General features: G+C 39.1%; 1 pseudogene; it reads right to left on the reverse strand.

The window, feature by feature from the left end:
* Window positions 1–3651: 3651 nt before the first annotated feature.
* On the reverse strand, window positions 3652–3738 carry LOC114697730 (annotated as a pseudogene).
* Window positions 3739–19676: the final 15938 nt, after the last annotated feature.

Consider the following 19676-nt stretch of genomic DNA (forward strand, 5'->3'; position numbering starts at 1 on the left):
TCCTCCCTCCCTCCGTCTCTCTCTTTTCTCTCTTTCCCTCCCTCTTTCTCTCTCCCTCCCCCCCTTCCTTTCTATTTCCCTCCATTCCCTCTCCCCTCCCCTCAAAATAAACTTTCACGTGGATGCTGTGCCTGGGGTGTAAGTAACTTTCCACCATGCCACACCACCAGCCAGCAAGAGAGACTGCATGGTGTGTCTCCCTCACCCACCAGGGCACCCTGGCCCAACTTGCATGCGCGTGCTCTTTATCATTACAATAAGTCCAAAGAAAGTTGTTCTTCAGAATTTTCATGTTTTCTTGGAGTGATCATGAGAATGAGAACTTGTGAGTTTTTTACCTATTGGAGCACAAACTGGAGGTTTTCTTACATGGAGAACTTCCTCATCAAACAAGCACTAGTTTTACATTTCTGAATTTCCTGGCCTTCTACTTCCACACCTCTTTTAAGGACTTGATAGGAGACTCTAAACCTCTGTCAGGCATCATATCTCTCTAGGTTAATCTTTGCTCTTCCGAAAGCCAATGTATCCTATCTTATCTATTCCCCACGCCTAAGAATGGTGAGTAGCAAAGACTTATCCTCCAGATTTTTTGCTCTGTTCCATGTCTTTCTGTTTTCTTCCCAGGATATTGTTTTTGTCCAAGACTCTTAAAGACTTCAAGAATTTGGAGCTGTACTGGAGCCTATCTCTGCTTTACAGCCTATCCAGGTCAATAAACAATCAGTATTTGGATACTAAAAGCAATATTTCAAGTATCTAAACAGTGCAAATCTTCAAAAACACCATTCCCTAAAGACTTCAGATAATTGATTGAGGATAATATGCTGAAAGCAAAATGTGATGAATTCATTCTTTATTTGGCCAGACAGTTTAGTTTTATGTCTGGTGTGCAAATCCATATTTTTTTTTCTCTAAAGTCTAACATTCTAGTCAGCAAGCTAAATATATCATTGCTAGTACATATACATTATTGGAATAAAGTACAGGCTTTAGAAGTAGAATATATTGTTTGGACTCTGTATTGATCACTTACTAATATTGTGTCCATACTACCCTTTTTAGTCTTTACTGGGAACAACACATATTAACTGTTCAGGAAACACCAACCCATGTTTACTGCTATTCATGCCAGTCAAAGTAATATTGCATCCTCTGTGCTGTCTGCACTTTTGCCAGTGTGTAAATTATTATTAAGCAATGTGTTCAAGAATTATTTACCTTTTCAAGAACCTCTAACATGAACACTAGGATTTGCTTGTAAGTTTAACTTTGGAAATCCCAAGTCACGATCTAGTTGTAATATAGTGCTTTTTATCCTGAATATCTATGTAGCTATTCCAAATCTACACTGGGGACTATCTGCTTTGAAAGTAGAATGAATACTTATACCTACACTCCTCCTGCTAAACCTAAACCTAGAAAGTGTTAAGAACCATATACCAACAGTGCTGATAAAGAGTAGATCCTTAAGAGATGTAAAATAAATTACACTTATCAGATCATGATTATTGCCATTAGGACAAGAAATCATGATATTTCTTTTTAAGCTAGAGTATATCTGTTTCCTTGTTGTGTGGTCTATACACACAACATTTTGTAAAAGTTGTGCAAAGCACTGAACCATGAAACACATATGTGTTAAACACATTGGGGCCTTTATACACATTGATTTGAATTAATATTTTGGCCCCCCAAAAGAGAAGAGACTATAGGAAAAAGAAAATCAAATATAGGAAAGGAGAAAGAGAGTGGGAAAGGAAGGAGAGAAAAGGGAGGGAGTAAAGGGGGGGAGAAGAGGAGGAAGAAGAAGGAGGAGGAGAGGAAGAAGAACTAGGTGAAGAAGAAGAGTGGGAAGGAGGAGAGGGGAGGAGAGAGAGAGAGAGAGGCATTTTCGGGCTTTTTTTTTTTCAGGAATGAAAAGTGCTTCAGCACAGTCAGTTTTGACAAAATGCAAATAGCAAACAGCTATGCTCAGCTTACGCATAAACAGAAAGACAACGGTGAGAAATCACTGAAATAATCCACACTCCCGTTGTGTTGTTCCTTACCTGATTATCTGAGGTCAAGAGGACCGAGGCCAACGAGGAAATGAGGTTTTTCATCTCATTAGATGCTCAGGAGTGAGACGACAGCTGAGCTGAGCACTTTCAGGTGTGGGAAAGAGAAACACAGCTACTCATCTCACCCCCTTCATTGTGCTGGGGGAAATAAAAATCAGCTCAGAGACTAATAATAACAGAAACAGAATCCAAGGCAGAAAGGCCTGGTTGCACTTCCTAACGGCAGTATAAATAATTAAGTGTCTCTACAGGCAAACAAGTCGGAATAAAGGAAAAAGAATCGCATCATGCTGATGTCCTTTCAACTCAGTTCTGATCATTTTCTTTATAAGGAAAAGAAGTTTGGCTTTCAGTAAAACCTCAGCACTGGAAAGAACAGGTATTTGTTCACTGACTTATTCGTTTATTCAGTCCTTATTGAGCACCCATCATAAACGATTCCTGACACTGCCTCCTGGCAGCTTTGATCACATGCATCCCACTTCTTCAAATGTCAGATGAAGAATCACCTACAGGGTGACTCCAAAAAAGGCTGTGTAGAGCCAAAGATGAAGTTTCACTAGTCCAAACCTCAGATGACAGATAGCACAGTGTCCATATTCCCCATAGGTTTTCCACCATGTTCTGTTTTAACCCCTAAAAATGTGCCTTGTGACACAAAGAAAAACTGCAATCATGATCTATGCAGAAAAAGGGAAATCATTTTGTTAAGTGAAATAACCCATAGTAAGACAAATAGTATGGTGCCTGGTGCCTTCTCTTATATACAGAATGTAGATGTGCTCATGCGTGTGTGTGTGTGTGTGTGTGTGTGTGTGTGTGTGTGTGAGAGAGAGAGAGAGAGAGAGAGAGAGAGGAGAGAGAGAGAGAGAGAGAGAGAGAGAGAGAGAGAGAGAGAGAGAGAGAGAGAGAGAGAGATTAAGGTTGAAAGTGGGCCATGAGAGGGGAAGAAGGTACCTTGAAGAGAGGAGAGTAAAGAGAGAGTAGCGGTCTAGAAGTAGAAGGGAGGTGCTCTTTCCAGGAAGAAAAGGGACCAGTAAGAGAGCAGCAAAAAGGATGGAGAATCAAGAGAAGATAAATTAAGAGATGGCTGGTGATTGGTGACTCAGACATGAGGGTCCTACCCCATTGTGTGGCTAATGCCCTACATAGGGGTTAAACATGTTAAGAATGGTTTCTTTTCATTCATTCTTTGCTGCCCTGTGAGGAGATGGTGTTTGTTCCCTCCAGAAGTTGTGGCAACAAGATGCCTTCTCCACACACCATGCCTGACAGAGCTTTGACCTTAAATTTCCCATCTTCTCAGGCCATGAGAAAATGTTCCTGCTGTTTATAAATTCTCTAGTCTCAGAGAATTTGACTATAAAGGCACAAATGAGTTAAAGACAATGAGACCATTCATCAGCTATCATGGTAGGTGTCAGCAGCTACATATCTGCTCTGGCTCTTCTCATATGCTTTCCTCATTGTGCCCAGGCTGAATCAGTGGTCCACCTTTGGAGAATATCATTGTCCTGTCTAGAAAAGCAAAGCGAATTCAGTGGGAACTTTCATTAGCCATACTTTCACTTTTTTGCAAGTTTACTGAAATAAAAATATACATTTATTAAAGTAAATCTTGCTAATCTTCTTTGTATCGTTCCAATTTTAGTATATGTGCTGCCGAAGCGAGCACTAAAGTAAATCTTTAATTTCAAAAGAGGGGAAAGAAAACTATACTGTAGCCTCTTGCTTTTCCTGTAGAAAATTACTTTTGCCTTTAGAAGTTAGAACTCACATAATTTTTTTCTTTACATGCTAGCTTTGTTTTAAAGAATATTTTTCGAGATTATAATATAACTATACCATTTTCCCATTCCCTTGGCCTTTTAAAGTTTCAGCTTGGAGTTAATAAATACCCTGTCTGCTCAAGTCCTATTGGCTTAAGCAGGTTGCAAGGCCAAACTCATGCCATGGAGTTCTTCCATGGTGAAGATAGTATGGACTCACGGCAATGAGAGCAGATGTCCAATCCTTTTACCTAGATTTGTGGTAAGGTAGAATGATTGGAGACAAAAATAGAACTCACTATAAGCACACCTACATATCTCCTTTAAGTAGGGAATTAAACTCAGTCAAAATATTCATATGACAATACCAGAGAAGATGAGAATAAAGCCTTCTGTAAAAAACATTTTAATTGCCAACCTTAGTTTCATTAGCATACATCTTGGTTCTAGCACTTGCTATTTTTGTCATGCTGGATGTGATATTTAAATACTCTGGTTTTCAGTTTTCTTCTCTCCAGCGCAATGGTGAAAATACTAGTCTTGCAAGCTTGCTACTTGCTTAGAATTGTAGGTTCAGCTGTTTGTTTTCTTTTGAAAGAGCCGGTGCTACTTTATTCTCCTAGCATGTTTATTTAGGAAAGCAGGTGTTATCTGACTGACTATTCAGGTGTCAAAGTTGCCGCTACCCCTATTCTCTTCTTGTAGTGATTCTTGTTAAAGTTCATCAGTGTTTCTTCCATACACACACTAACTAAGGCTAACCTGTCAAGATCCCAAGATCTGGCATATGTAGAGGCATCCAGGGTGCATGGCTGTAGAACAAACCTAACTTCTGTCTGTTGAGGAAGGCTATCTCTGCCATCCTTGCTGTAACCTTGAGAGCAAAAGCACTTCAAATCTTTGTTTAAAAGATAAACAAAATACAGCACTACACTAAATATTGTGCCATGTTCCTGTTAAAATCTTCCAATGGTGTCCCTTTGCTACTTAGCTAGAACCCAAGTGTTTGTTTAGCTTTTCAGTATCTGGCCCCATTTTCCATATGCTTGTATATTCTCCCTAAGTATTCAGAAGGACTTCTTTTATGCAAACCTCTGTACATGACTGTATCTTAGTGAGATTCTGTTAAATTTATTTCCTACTGTTGTTAAACTTTTTGAAGGCAGAAATCATGTCCATTTTGTTTTCTGTTGTATCTTTGACAACCAAACGCCGAATACATGACAAATTTAATTATTTTCTATAATAGTAAAATTCAAAGAGTCCATGTCTAGATGGATGAACAAGTTTTTCTCTTACTCAATGCCTCTTTCTTTAGATTCAAAGTGGAATCTTCTCTGAAAGACTTTTTCTCAGCTATATTTTTCTACATTGTGAGTTCAGTAGACATTTATTTGAAAGTTACCAATTTATTAAATGCACCAAGGGCAAAATATAAGTGTGGCATGATCATAAATAATGAATATTTTGATTTTCTACTCACATATATTATTACATGGATAACCATAGTAGTTTCTTAAGTGCCACTGAAATGTATTTCTCTTTTGAAAGCTAATGAACTAGAGGAAAACTAATGTTGCCTGGCTAAAAGGGAAAAGAAGTAATGCTATTAAACATGAGGAACTTTTTAAGAGAATTTTTTTCTAGATGAGGAGCCGTTATTGACCCTGATTTATTTTAAGTACCTGCAGTTTAAGGAAATTGAGATGAATGGTAATGATATTATGAGCTACTCCTTGAATCTTTGGAAAATGGAATTGGCAATGGCATGCAATATGCCTACAAATGGATGAAGCTGGGATGACCTCAGAGTTCACGGCTTGTGTAGCTGACCAGATGAGCCTTTAGAAACAGGTTGTGTGACCTTGAGGGTATCTCTTTTCTTCGCTGTGTCTCCTTTTCCACATTCATGCGATTAGAAAATTGAATGGTCCTTAAGATTCTTTCCACAAGCCTTACTGTTTTCTTATAATCTAGAAATAAATATCACTTTGCTTGCAGCGCCTAATGCCACTCAACTTGCCTGTTTTTCTGGCCTTGTGTCTAGACATTTGCCATACCGTGGTCAATGTGACATTGTTACTGACTGAATGCTGACCCATTCCAGCTTTCTTGAAGACACTGTGACACATCACTCACAATAAATAAAGAGCCAAGAGTGTTTTGATAATCAGACCCATTCTAAAGCAATTAAACAAAAACCAAATGACAGAGCTTATATTACTTCTGTCAGAACTGTTGGTTGTAGGTGAACATATTATATTCAGTTGTCACACAAAATGAGCAATCTGAGGGATGATATTAACTGGTATTTGGTCTCTTGAAGCTGGAATGGAAGTGGTAGTGAGAAGTCATACTGAACTGAGCAAGGCAGTGGTCACAGGGACAGTCATCGATACCTGTGGGGAAATGAAGCTGAAGGTACAAACAATGGAGAGGCATCATGTCAGCATCTACATAAGATCTCTGGACATGCGTTAGAGTATACATCACTGTATGTTTCCATATTCCCCTCAGCTGGGTCAAGAGTCAGCCTTCTTGTATTATTCTCTCAGCATCCAAGAAAGCAGACTGAGAGAAAGATTCAGAAGGAACTGAATATTTTGAGATTCCATTAAGGACTCCATCACAGGCTTCTTATAGTTTGTATAATTACTTCTTATCATCTCTGTGATAAAGCTTCTGACTAATTAAAGGAAGAAAGAATTTCTTTTGTTTATACTTTGTGGGCATGCAGTTCCTCATGGTAGGAAAAGTAAGTCCACTGGTTCTATTTTGTCTCTTGTCAGGAGAGAGATGAATGATGATATATGGTGCTAAGGTTGCATTCTCCTTCTTATTCTGTCAAGGACCCCAGCCCATGGAATGGTGCCACCCACACTGAGAGTGAGTCTTCTCATCTCACCTAGCTCAATCTGGAAATCCACTGACAGACACACTGGAGGTGTCCCTCCTCTATGTATATTCTGAATCCTTTCAAACTGTCAAGATTCACTATCACCTCTAATTCATGTAGCTCAAAGAGGACTAGAACTTGGTGATGAAGACTTGAGCTGGAAACCCAGGTCTCCTACGTTCAAAGTATACTGTCTAGAAGACAAGTTTGTATGAGTAGACAAGTAATTTCACCATTTTTGTGTCATTTTCTTCTTGAACGATAAAATGAGGAAATAGTGCAACTGAACTACCCGTTGTCTGTTAATCTTCAGACTAGAAAAATGTCCAATTGCATGATATTTTTGGAATTTTGAAAGTTAACATGACATGCACACAATCATTTATGCATCACAGAAAGTAGGGAAGGTTATTTGGAATAGAAAATATTTGTCATGAAAAGTATCGACATTTTGACAGGAAGAGCAGTATTCGCAGCAGATGAGCTAAAGATTAGCAGTTAATAGATCCACATCCGTCAGGCATTGGTGGCGCACGCCTTTAACCCCAGCACTTGGGAGGCAGAGCCAGGCGGATCTCTGTGAGTTTGAGGCCAGCCTGGGCTACCAAGTGAGCTCCAGAAAAGGCGCAAAGCTACACAGAGAAACCCTGTCTCGAAAAAAAAAAAAAAAAAAAAAAAAAAAAAAAGGTCCACATCACTGCAGGCCAGGATATGCTGCCAAAGGAATTAGGAACTAGGTTATATTTATGAATTCCTATTGTCTATATGTTTTTGAGTCATACTGAAATTTATCTTATCTTTTTAAAGATTTATTTTACTTATTTGTGTACATGTGTATGTGTCTGTAAGTGTATGCATACATGTGTATATGGGTGCACACACTTGTGCTTGCACAGAGGCCAGAGGAAGACATTAAATCTCTCAAGGATATCTGGATACCTGGTTTATGGGTCCCAAGATCTGAACTTCAGTTCTTGTGATTTTGCAGCAAGGGGTGCCAACTGCTGAGTCCTTTTCCTTCAGCAGTTTTGGTGACAATTAGAAGGAGAGTGGTATTTTGGGAAAATAAAAGCTTTAAAATCTAAGAGAGAATTTATTATAGATTCTAATGGAGCTCTACCCTGGTTTCTGTGTTTATATCCCACCCTCCACATGCCGAATCTTCTCTAATGACTGAAATTTACAGGAAGCATTATAGAGCTCATTTTCATTATATGATAAATTTAAATCACTTAAAACAAACTTGATCTAACATTAAGGGCTTCACTGAAGCACTTGTGACTACTGTTGTTTTTATGATGAGAGCAATGAGTCTGTGGAATACCTACCTGTCACGGGCCACAGAACTTTGTGTGGCTACCTTAGCTCATTCGGGCTGTTGTAGCAGGCACTGCAGAATAAGTAATTTAAAAATAGTCTGAAATGATTTTTCACAGTTAGGAAGCTGAGGAGTTTAGGGTCAAAGGGAGAGCAGGAACAGTGTTCGGTGAAGGCGCCTCTGTGGGCACCTATGGCTATGTTCCTACGTGCTAGAAGGCATGAAAATGGTGCCTAATATGTCGCTATGTCAGAGACGAGACGAAAGCAAGAGTTGAAACCTCTCCACTGCCTCTGTCACAGGATGCCAATCTCATTAAAATATCAAGGTCTCATTACATTACTGAATCTTTCTTCCAAAGGCTCCACTTCCAGCCACTGCAAAGAGGATTAAGTTTCAACTTATATCTTGTTGAGTGGTGGGATATAAACACTGAAACCATAGCAGTGCTCAACTAAACTGTATATCTAATTCTCTTAGATTTTCAAGCTTATATTATCCTCAAACTACCTACCACTCTCCTTCTAATTGCTATTTGACAAAAATGTTGTTGAAGAATAAGGCTTGCTGATTTCAAAACCACTACAAACTCACAGTAATTAAAAGACTATGTGGCTGGGATGAAAAATAGACACATAAATCATGGGATAGTCTAGAGATTCTATAAATAAACCTCATCAGTATGGTTAAAAGAGTTTCATTTTTTTATTTTATTTTTTTTTTTTTTATGGGAGTGCCAAGGATGTTCAATGGGGGAAAAAAAAGACGGTTTCTTTCAACAAGTGGAACATTTGGATCTCTTATAAAAAACAAAGAGTTTAGACTATTATCTAACATAAAACTTATACAAAAGGTACCTACATGTAAGACTTAAGACTATCAAATTCATCACGAAAACAAAAACATAGGCAAAACTTCCCCATAACGAGTTGTCAGTGCTTCTTGGAATGAAAGTTCAAGTGAGAGAAATAACACTGAAAAGGAGGTTAAGTGGGATCATGAAAATTTTAAAATTTTAGTGCATCCAAAGACACCAGCCTAGAAAGACAACTCACAGAAGGGAGAAAATGCTTGCAAATTATGTTTTCTGAATTTAATATATAAAATACAGAGAGATGTTCTAAAATATAATAACAAAACCCAAGAACCCTGATTCCCAATGGATACAGAACTTGATTATCTATTCCCCAACATTTATAAAATAATGTTCATTGGGGGCTGGAGAGTTGGCTCCATAGATAAAGTTCTGGCTGATCAAGCAAAAGGAGCGCAGATCCCAGAACCACCGCCATCCCCCACTGCACATCTGCAACTTCAGTAAGTCTATGAGATATGGGAGTGCAGACAAGAATCCTTAGAAGCTTGCAGGCCAGCTAAGCTGTTCTGTTATTCATTCATCCTTATCCAATTTGTTGTGAATGATGCTTTTACTATGAAAATGTTAGGACTTTTCATTACAAGTATTGGTGCACCAAGCATTGAACTTCAAGAAGTTGGAAGTCAAAGACTGGCCTAGAAGGCTGTCCTCTATCCTTCACATGAACGCTATGGTAAATGCATCTGTATGCAGGAACAGGAATTCTCATCTACACTCATGACATACACAATAACACCTTACAGATGCACACATGTGTGTGCAAGCACACACATACATACGCACAATGTCCAATGTCCCTAGTCATCAGGGAACTATGAATCACATTATTCTTCTTTGGGTAGTTATGGCTATGTGGAACAAACAAGCAAACAAACAAATAAAACCAGATAATAGATGTTGGAGAGGGTGTGGTGACATCAGTCCATTGTTCACTCTAGATGGGAGTGCAGAACATTCTGCCCTTTGTGAAGTCAGTCTGATGGTTCCTCAAAAAAATACAGTAAGGTTTCCATATGATTCAGTAATTCCACCAGTGGGTATTTAGTCTAACATCTGAAAGTGAGGGATTGAAAAAAATCTGTCTACACATGTCAACAGATTCATAGTGGCTAAGAAGCAGAAGCAGCAAAAGTGTGTATTGGCACTTGTATGCTTCATCCAAATTTTGGAAGCACTAATAATAGAATATTATTGAGCATTAAAAATGAAAGGAAATTCTGAATTATCTGCTACATAATAGGCAATAAGCTTGAGGATATTATAGTAAGTAAAATAATCCAATTCAAAGCTCACAAATACTGCACTATTTGACTTAAACATGGAACATAGAGAAATCAGATCAGAAAGACAGAACGTAGAATTGTGACCATCAGCTATTAGGAAGAAGGGACAATGAAGACAATGAACACTTAACTACACATAAATTACGTATGTTCCATTTACTTCTACTTTTTTAATTCTTTGAAACTCTCATGCATGTGTGTATCTTAATGTAGCCACTCCTAACACCTTCCCTCCAACCCTCCCCTGTGGACCCACTCCAGACTCATCTCCCTTCCAATTTATGCTCTCCTTTTATAATTTTTAATTACTTAATTTATTTTTAACCAACTGTATCCAATCAAGGTTGACCTTTTGTCCATGGGCAAAGGGTCATCCACAGCAATATGGAAAACCTACTCATGGCCACATTCCTAAAGAGAAGTGGCTCTCCTTCCCCCAGCAGCTATCAAATGCCAGTAGCTCCTTGGGTAGAATTGGAATATCAGAAGCTCATTCCTCTAGTTACAATTTTTAAATGACTTTATCTTATGCAAGCCTAATGTAGGTAACCACAACTACTGAGTTCACCTGTCATGTCCAAAGACAATATTTCACAGCTCTCTTCTCCACCCCCCAGCTTTTACATTCTTTGTGACCTCTTTTCCATGGTGTCCCCTGAGCCCTGGGCAGGGAGGGTAGGTGGACGTAGATGTCTCATATACTGCTGAACACTCACAGTCCTTGGCACTTTGGATAGTAATGTGCCTCTGCAACAATGACTGCCCTATTATAGAAGCTTCTCTGACCAAAGATTGTGACAGCACAAATCTGTGTATATAAGCATAAATATTTAGAAGGCAGTTTGACACCACTACTAATAGGTTTTCTGTAATGTGATAATAGGTTACTCCACTGACACAGTAAGCCAGATTAAGCCAAATTGAAAAAAATAAAATAAAAGAACAGGTATATTTGAGCAAAGCAACTCCCGTGTGAGCCCTCTAGTCCCAGAGATCAGGGCTGGAGAAGTCACACACCTGCAGGGAACTTATATAGCCTGTAGTCGATAGTTGATGAAGTGTCCTCCATAAGCTGTGACTGTGCCCAAGAATGATCAAAAACTGACCACTTTAGGTGGGGTCTTGGGCTACTGGCAACTTTAGGGAAAGAGGTGCCACAGCCACCAAGAATGCAGAACTGGGCTTTTTGGAACCTTTCCTTTGTTAGAGATTCCTGAGAGCATGGGGTTTACAGAGAGAGGAATAGGGCTTTCTGTATCAAGGAGGAGTTAGCTGAAGGTTCTAGCCAAACAACTACCATTTAGAAAAACAACATCAATGGGTTCTCCCTTAGGGCCCAGGACTTCCCTTACTATGGGACAACCATGTTTACAGTACCAGTCATGAATTACTGACTGTGGAGCAGGCCTCAAGTCCAGTCAAGAGAGCAGTTGGTTACCCACATCAACAATATCACTGCTATGTATTGCATTGAATTACATTGTGTGTCATATGGCAGATGTACTTCTAGTATTTTAAGAAACTTCCAGACTGAAGTTGAATTTTATAAGATGTAGATTTTATTGAAGTGAGTTTTTGTGATGTTTCCACAACACTAAAAATTCAGTTGATAGCATTATCTTACTTTAAAATGGTAGAGATGATTGATTCTGTTGTATGAATTTTACCATGATAAATTTTTAAATAAAAACATTTAGGCAAGCCCATGTTATTTTCCCTCTGTTTCCTGATAATAAACACATTATCCTTAATACTGTTTAACTCAAGGTCATGCTTCTGACTATGGCATAGTGTCAGTAAATATAACTAATATTTGGTTATCAAACACAGAGCAGTGCCAGGTGTATTTTAAGTATTCTGTATTATATATCTTAATATTGCAAGATAGGTGTTCTATTATTACTGTTTTATGATGAAAATACCTAAGATATATTGAATAAGTTTTCTGAGGACACACTAAATAGTTGTAATTTTAGCTCTTTCTATAATCTATGTTATTAAAAGTATGGTTCATGGGCAAGCACCAATATCAGTATCTAGGAAATAAATAGATGCTCAGATACTCACATCTCATCCCATAATAGGAAGCAATTTTAACAAAATGCTTAGTATTTTAGGGAAGCACTACTGTAAATCTGACTTCTGTTACATTTTTGTTTCAATGCCCTAAAGAGAATGTAATAAGGTGATCTCTCTATGGTCATCATTCCTCCTTGGGATTGATATCACTTTGAAGGGATCCAGCTTGGCTTAATGTCCACACCCACCCCACATTGCAGCTCTTACATGAGCCTTCTTTGGTAATTTTTCTTTTTTCTCTCTCTCCTTTTTTTTAAAGATGAAAATAAAGCATGGTATCTAAGTAATGCCTTCAGGTACATTAAAGTGACAGGACTTTTTTTAATAGCAAATAGTCACTTATTGATTAGTGTTGAAGTCATTGATTAGAGAAAACATACATGCTGAAATTGTGGGATGAGTCCCAGATGAGGTGAACCAGGGAAGATTTTAAAAAGGGGGATCTTAATAACTTGTTAGCTGGGGTCTCCTGTGGGCTGGGGTAAACCTTTCATCAGTCACCACAGGACACATGGCACTCAAGTTCACTGAAATAAAGGAGATTGTTTACACTCATATGGCTAGGACATCTTTGAAGTGGAATTCAAACCTGTAGAAGAACCAAGAGGGCAAGTCTTTAAACAATGGAAATTTTGCTTTGCTCTGCCTTTTACTGGTAGTGCAATGCCACTTGTCCTTCCATCTGATTATCTCTGAGATAAAGATCAAAACCTATGTTAAGTGAGGCAATATAGTAAAAAGGACCTGCACAAACTTCAGTGTGTTCTGTGAATGTAAGGAATCAGGCCTATTTAATCTAGAGCAGCATGTATGAGGGCCAACTTTGAATACAAACCTAAGCAGGCTGGAGTCACCTGTTTCCTTAGTGATCAGGATAGCTTGCATCTAATTTGGGGAAAAATAAGAAAATTACAGTAAAATGAGCTGATATTAAGCACCGACAATTTCAAAGAAAAATCTAAGATGTGTACCATGGTAAATTAATTCAATTGTGATATCTTTAGTATTTCCCTCTGGCCTTGATAATAGGAATTATCATTTACAGTCAGCATGGTTAAAATCAACATGTGTTGGAGTAGAGAGATTATCTCAGCCATTAAAAACTGGGCTCATAACCAAAAAATATTAAATCAGTATGGGTTACTGAACAATGCCCCTAACAGAAGACATAGGCTATTAAATGAAAATCTCAGTGCCAGGCATAAGTTATCTCCCCATGAGTTATTGGTCAGTCCGGAACTAGAGGTGTCCAAAACAACATAGGCTATTGCTGTTGTTCTTGATTGCTCCCCATAACTAGATGGTATGACAGTATTTCTTTTTTTGTCATTTTTTTAAATTTATTTTACAATACTATTCAGTTCCACATAATAGCCACAGATTCCCTTGTTCTCTCCCTTCCTGCCCCCTTCCCCTTCCCCCCAGCCCACCCCCCATTCCCACCTCCTCCAGATCAAGGTCTCCCCCGAGGACTGGGATCGACCTGATAGACTCAGTCCAGGCAGGTCCAGTCCCCTCCTCCCAGATTGAGCTAAGTGTCCCTGCATAAGTCCCAGGTTTCAAACAGCTAACTCATGCAACGAGCCCAGGACCTGGTACCACTGCCTAGATGCCTCCCAAACAGATCAAGCCAATCGACTGTCTCACCTATTCAGAGGGCCTGATCCAGTTGGGGGCCCCTCAGCCTTTGGTTCATAGTTCATGTGTTTCCATCCATTTGGTTATTTGTCCCTGTGCTTTATCCAACCTTGGTTTCAACAATTCTCGCTCATATAAACCCTCCTTTTTCTCGCTAATTAGACTCCCAGTGCTCCACCAGGGGCCTAGCTGTGGATGTCTGCATCCAGATTCCTCAGTCCTTGGATGGGGTTTGTGGCACAACTATTAGGGTGTTTGGCCATCCCATCACCAGAGTAGGTCAGTCCCGGCTGTCTCTCGACCATTGCCAGCAGTCTTTTGTGGGGGTATCTTTGTGGATTTCTGTGGGCCTCTTTAGCTCTTTGTTTCTTCCTTTTCTCATGTGGTCTTAATTTATCATGGTCTCCTATTCCTTGTTCTCCCTCTCTTTTCTTGATCCAACTAGGATCTCCCACTCTCTTTCCCTCGACCCTAGCCCTTCATTGCTCCCACTCATGTCCAGGCTGTTCATGTAGATCTCACCCATTTCTCCGTGTCTTTCTTGGGGTCCCGTTTTCCAGGTAGCCTCACTGGTGATGTGAGTAGCAGGGTATGACAATATTTCTAATGACACCACACACTCTCATTCCTGGACACAGAGAAATAAATCATGGACTGATGAGGAAACTTCTACTGGCTAGCTTTCACAGACTAAAAGATTCTATTCAGGTTTCTGGGAGAGACAAGACATCAGTGGTCTTATCCAGCACTGGACTATGCATATTATAATACTGGCCTGCCAGACAATAATATTTTTTATGGGGTACCTATGAATAATGGATAGCAAAAACAGCTGAGTGGTTTAAGAACTTCCCCCAAGGCCATCCTGAGAGTCACTTGGGGACAGAGTTCTCTTCTAAACTCGCTCTGAAATTGTTATATACTTTATACTGCACTAAATTGATCTTATCAGTCACACTAAATCTTTAAACTATTAACAAGTATTTCATGGATTAGACATTCTATACATTGCTAATACGCTTTAGATAAATAAAACTCACTCCTAAGGAGCAACAGCCACATGCAGGTTGATACTAAAAACTGGAATGTGGGGGTGGATGGAAAAAGTACATTAGAAAGTTGAACTTAAGCTGTAGGATAAGAAGGATTTCCTGAACAATATTATATCTTAGAAGACTATAGGATAATCAGTGAGATTTAGGGGTAGAGAGGAAGAAGGTGGATGATAAGATGTTAGTTGGAACTTGTGAAAAAGAGCCTAAACCAGATTAAAGGGGGTATTTTCAATGTCATGGGGAGCCTTGAGAGTATTGCTCACTCCAGCTTTAAGGATGGACAGCCGTTGAAGGATTTGGATTTTTATAGTAGAGGTATAATTCAATGGCATTTAGAATAATGGACTTAAGGAATTTGGGACTGGAAGAGATGACAAAGGAATAAGAAAACTGACTAGCACCTATGACAGACAGCATCCATTTTCCTCCTGCATCCATTCATCACTCTTTTGGGTAAGCTGACCTGTATTTGATTTTTAAATATCTACTTTCACTCCTATACCCAGCCCATATACTTCAGTTGGAGTTATTTCACTTCAGAATTCAGCCATGAAAAAGCAATGCTAGGCTGGCCATCCCGAGTATACATCCCCTGATGAGATATGTAATTCACTAGAAAACCTATAAGATGCAACAACCTTGTACTGACTAATGATAAGGCATGGAGGTGCTCTTATTATTGTGCTTCTAAGAGGGCATAGAGACCTGGTGATGTGTTCAGACTTCGTGTTACCACTCAGAATTTAGACATGAGAATGACATAGATGTGAACTATGCCAGGAGAGAGGTGTGATTGCTCAATACTTAGATGAAGCCATGCATAAAAACTATTCAGGCAATGTATTCAGCTAATAATTCTTATATGCTCTTTAAGCCAAAGTTGAAATGGAAACATTCCATGTGCTATAAGCCAGATGAAACCATGAAGGTTTTGATGGGATAGCCTCTGGCCACGTGACTCCTCTCTGAGTCTCAGCTTGGTCTGCAAAATTGCTTGTTTGAGCCGTTTAAGCTGACTCCCTTTCAAACACCATGCAGTGCTATGTGTTACAATGGTTTGTTCCAGTGGCAGAGATGGGCAATGCTTTCTTGCCATCCAGTTGAACTTCTTTGCGGTTTTCTTGGTTCAGTCTGTGGCATAGCATTTAAATTTTACTAAGATCCACAGCTAAGAGGAAATTTTCAAACAGCTGCCCAATTATTCTCCTTTCTGGAGAAGTTCATAAGAGCCTGAGTTGGCTATACATCCACTTCCCTTCACAGTAAGGAAGATTGTTCCATGAAAAATTCATTAGTGCCTTGGGTCTCAAGCGCTCTATTTCCCTGCCCCAGAGGGTTCATAACTCCAGCTGAAAAGACAGTGAATTTAATCTGCACAGAGGAGTGCATCTCTGAATACCCCATCCTTCCAGACAGAAGGTAAGATATACATTTGCTTTCTGCAACATTGTGCATAGCATTACCTGTCTTTTCTTTTGTTTGTAGCAATAAGAATGTAGAAAGGTTATTAACAGATGGTACAAACCAGCATTTGTTTGAATTATATGGCAACATCCTCAGAGTAGGATTTAAAGCCCTACACTTAGGCTTTCGTGCACAGCAATAATTTGGTGGGTTATAGCCCTAATGTGTTAGAAGCAAGTAGAATTTCTCTCCTTTATGATGTAGGCTTGATGGAAACATTTGGTATATTTGCCTAATGAAGTCATGCTTCATGCATCTCAGAGAACACATTCCATTTGATTCAATTCCTCCAGCATTACTGAGCTCTATGTTGGATTCTGGGAATATAAACACAAAAAGATTTTTTTTTGCCTTCATCAGGCTCAAAAACTGGTACTGTACAGAAGCAAACAAACACAGCATTATAGCATATGCAGCTGAATGGGCCAATCAAAGCTCATGGTGGGCACACAGGGAGGGATGCTGGACTTGTGCAGAAGGAAGAAAGAGAAGAAACAGTACTTGGAAGGGGTTTTAGGAAAATGAGATGGAACTCATAAATATAGAAGTAGTTGTTATTGGACTCCAGAAGGAAAACATAGCCTGTGCAAAGACAAGGGCAAAGATAATGATATTTAGTGTTGATGAGAGGTACATTATGACTGAAGAATAGTGTCCAGAAAAGGTCTATGATCAGAAAAAAGGCTGGAAGTACTCAGGTTGGGCAGGAAGCAAAGGGAAAGGCAGACCAAATGAAGGCTGAATGACAGTATTCCTACTGGGGAGAAGAATTGGGGTCAGTGGGGGCATTGGGGGAAGTTGGAGTGGAGGCAGAATAGAATGGGTATGCCAAAGCTGTGTGGGTCTATCTCGAGTGGCTGAGAATGTCCTTATGAGTCTCATGTGCAGCCTGCTTCCCTTGGGCACACATTTCCATCTGCTTTTGTTTGACTTCATGGAAACAGAGAGAGACCTTCTCCCCTGCAGATTGGGATATTGTTTCAGGAACTGTGAGTCAGCTTTCAGAGAAAGTGTGCACACTGAAATGGCATTTCCCTATCTTATTAATGTAGGTAAAATTTGCTTTTTCACTCACCAGCATGTGTACACATTTCACTTTAACCACAGCTTAGAGGAAGAAGAGAACTTTAGTCACTAAGCCCCTTCAGATGGCAAAACCTGAGTTCAGCTTTCCCTTTTCATCCATACTCGGCTGTTTTTCTTCCCTTTGACTGACTGGAAGACTGGATGTCTTATTTGAGTCAAGGAAAGGCTCTGTCCCACCTTTGTTTCCTTCTCTGCAGGGTTCCCTGGCAGTCCTTTATCCTCAGATCATCTTTGGGCCTTGGATTTGGCAACATCTATATATAAAATCTATACAAAGCTTTCAGATTTGTGGCATCACTCTCCACTGAGCTACATGGATTGAATTTTCTATCTATCAATGACTCATCAGATATCTACTCAGGGTAGGTTCTCCTGAGCTTTTCTCAGTGCTCCAAATAGCAGACATTAAAGTAAAATATTACTCTATCATCCTTTAAAAGCTAGAAAATGAGGTTCCAAATGGCTGAATGACATCTTAGTGTTTCCTAGGGGTATCTGGTTAAATATAACTTTAAACTGATGATAAATCTTATAAATTTAAGGATTGTTAAGTACATAAAACAATTTAAAAGTTCACTCTTACCAGTTTTTGTTATTAAGTTGATTCTCTATCCAGTGTTCAACACTAAAGGGATTATGTAGATGTTTGGTTTCTGATATTTATCATCCAAGTTTGAAGTTTTTCATTTGGTTCACTTATAGGTTCTTAAAAGGTAGTAAGAAAAAAGCTTGAAATGTTAGGTAAGCTGTCTGATACAACAATTAGTTAGTCATAAGATAGCATCTGAAGTCAGATTCAAAACTCATGTCCTTTTAAGAAAGGGAAGAATTACCCAGGGAAATTTCTTTCTGGGCTAAAATGGTAAAAATGCAGTAATGGGTTTGAATTCCTAGGAGGTCTCCATTGTCACCTTTATGCTTTCTGAAATAGAACGGAGACGAATGTATTCATCAACAGCTTTTCACAGAAGGAATTCACATAATGAAGAAATGGGAAAAAGCCCAAATAACACTGTTATAAGCATGGATGAAAATACATATCCATATTGAAGGAAATGGCACCTTTTAGACAATTCAAGAGAAATATTTCTTCTGAATTCAAAACCAGGAATAATTTCTTCTCTGTAATGAATCAGTTTATGGGGTTTGAATTTCACCAGAGATATGTGCACATAATTTTATGTGTCTGCCTGGAGCAAGGTAATTTAATCAGTACATTTAAGTCAATAATGATAATGAAACTTTGTAACATGATTCTCTTTCAATAACTAGTACCTTGAACATAGGTGCCCTTCTTTCTATACAAAGTACTTTAATTAGTGCAAGTTCTTCTGACCCTTAGAACCAGGCAAACAGAGATGAACACCTTGCTTAAAGTAAAAAGTTAGGGCTCTTAGAGGTAGAATGTTGGAGACAATGGACAGAATTCTGATTTTGAACCCTCTCCTCTATTACATACCTGTTCCTCAAAAATTCAAACTGTTGGCATTTTACACAACATCTGGGTTTTGATTAATATTTTTAATTTTAACTAAAGTATAAACACATCGTTTTCTACTTTCCTTCCCTATATTCAATCTCTCCCATGTTCTTTCCCACCAATTCCCTCCCCAAGCACCCTTCTCATATCCTCTCAAATTCATGGCTTCTTTTTCTTTTATTATTATTACTACACATATAAATATATGTAAACACATAAATATATAAACACAACCTGCTGAGTCCATTAAAGTTGCTTGTATATATGTGGTTTCAGGGTTGATCACTTGGAGTTAGATAACTGATTAGGTGGCTCATCTCAGGGGAAGACTCAATCTCCTTCTCTTAGCATTCCTTAGCTGCCTGTGGTTCTTTATTGAGGGGTGGGGCCGTGTACAATTTCTCCTTTTCCTATTAGCGCATCTAGCGGTGCTGTCATTGCTCAGGTCTTGCTTAGCGAGTCATATTGTTGCGGTATCATGGCTGTAGCTTCCATGTCATTTCTAGGAGACACGAGCTCACAGCACTTTTCTTGGTCCCCTGGTACTTAACCACTTTTCTGCCCCCTCTCTTGTAGAATGTCCCCTGACCCTTAGATGCAGGGGATGTGTTATAGATGTATGTGTTGCAGCTGGGCATCCAATGTTCACTTGGGGTGATCTCTGCATT

Source organism: Peromyscus leucopus, chromosome 20, assembly GCF_004664715.2.
Source record: "Peromyscus leucopus breed LL Stock chromosome 20, UCI_PerLeu_2.1, whole genome shotgun sequence".
NCBI lineage: Eukaryota > Metazoa > Chordata > Mammalia > Rodentia > Cricetidae > Peromyscus > Peromyscus leucopus.